Raw genomic sequence first — 2,206 nt, 5'->3', positions numbered from 1 at the left:
GCCAGGAGGCCAGGTTTTTCCTCCAGAGCTTTTGGAGGGAGCATGGCCCTCCCGACCCTGAGTCTTGCTTCTGGTCTCCTCAACTGTAAGGAGTAAATGTCTTTGTCCTAAGTGACCAAGTTTTGTGGTAATTGTTATGGCAGTCAACAGGATAATAATTGTACCTCCCTATCCCATTTTAAAAGGATAGAAACTTTTGATTTCTAAATTAGATTAGGACAGTGTGAAAAAGAAAAATTTAGGCAAAAATTCATTTATGAATAGAATGCAAAAAATCCTAAAGAAAATATTGTACCACTGAATTCAACTAAACAAATATATATACATATATATGTATATATATGTATTTGTATGTATATATATATATATATATATGTATTTGTATATAGTATATACATGTATATACATCTACCCTTACTTTGTTGATTTTCATTCTCTTATCTTTCCTAACACCTGCATTTGGCCACTATTGACTTGTAGTGTTTTCAGTATACTTATGTGTATATATGTATAAATATATGTATATGAAAAATTTTGCACAAAATGAGAACATTGAAATATGGAAGGGTGGAAATTATTAAAATAATAGTTAATAAAATTTCCACAACTGAAATATATCCATTTTTAGATAAAAGGGGTCAAGTGTTTGACAGTGTTTAAAAACAGACCCACATCAACATATATTACAGAGAGATTCCAGAACACTGAGGACAAAGAGAATATCCTGTAAATTTCCAGAAGAAAAGAAAATGTCACATTCAAAAGATTTTATCAAAAGAAAGGCTGGTAACTAAAAGGCAATGAATGGACACTAGTTAAAAATCTAAAGGGATATTATTTTCAACTTAAAATCTGATACTGAGCCAAATTATCAATTAAATATTAGGATAGAATAAAAAATGTTTTCAGGCATACAAGGTGTCAATAGATTTATTTTCCATGCAACGTTACTCTGAAAACTACTTGAGAATATACTTTACAAAAAGCTATAGAGAAAATCTGGGAGAAAAATAGCTCAGATACAAAAATCAGATCAAGTATGAGGACAGAGAGTTGAAGAAATTGCCCAGAATGGTAATTTAAGGAGAAGCCAGAATGACAACTAAGTCCAGAGGTAACAGGTCAATAAACTTCTTAGAGTTCCTGATGTATCTGAATATTTTAGGATGGGATTTGAAAACTGAAGACTTGTTTGAGGTTGAATTACAGCACATATCTAAAAATTTAAGCAAACAGATTCAAGCTCATTATTAGCTATGAGGAAAATGTAAAGTCATTCAGGAAACAAAGTTATCATAAATGGCTCAGCTGTGAACAGCATTTACTCATAATCTCTCTCTATATAAAAGGCTAAGTGACCATCCGACCATCTGACCGGCCAGTATGTATGACGCACACTAACCACCAGGAGGCAGACGCTCAACACAGGAGCTGCCAAGCTGCAGTGACTTGGCAGCAGCGGTTCTCAGGTGACGCACCCCAGAACCAGAGAGGAGGGAGTCCAAATTCCTCGCGAGGCCACGCGATTCCACCTTCGTCCATGGGTTTTGTTGTTGCTGCGGTACTATCTGCCCCGAATCTGGTTTACTGCCAAGCTGCAGTAAATATTTCTTCTAATTAATTTCCTTTCAATGTGCACTGGGCCACTAGTATAGTATAAACACTGAGTATTAATAGTAAGCCAAAGGATGAAGACCTATAATAAGAGAGTGGGAGGATATGTAGGGCTACAGAGAGCAAAGTCCTTACTTTCTATAGTGGTAATTCAACAGATAATGCAGAAGACTAAAAATATTAGAACTAGTAATTCAAGTTCATTATTCAATAACACGATCAGCAGATAAAAGATAAAAACTTTGCTTCTGAGGAAGGCAGAGAGGTAGGGAAGATCTTTTGGGCTCTGCAGAGCCACTGCAGATTTCAGCAGGGGTCTAGATTAATCAGATTTGTGTTTTAAAGGAAATCACTGCCAGAACACAGCTGATGTAGATGGTGACCTGAATTAAAATCACATAGAGTAGACAGAAACGGGTGGATGTGAAAGATGCTCAGGAATCAATCCACAGCAGTGGTTCTCGACGTGTGGTCGCTAAGTGGACAGCTTCATGGAGAATTTGTTAGAATTGCAAATTCTCAGGCCTCACCCCAGAAACTCTGAGGCTGGGGCCCAGCAGTCTGTGCTCTCACAAGCCCATCAGGTTATTTT

Source organism: Myotis lucifugus, unplaced genomic scaffold, assembly GCF_000147115.1.
Source record: "Myotis lucifugus unplaced genomic scaffold, Myoluc2.0 scaffold_17, whole genome shotgun sequence".
Lineage (NCBI taxonomy): Eukaryota > Metazoa > Chordata > Mammalia > Chiroptera > Vespertilionidae > Myotis > Myotis lucifugus.
Note: the sequence above shows the minus strand (reverse complement) of the source record.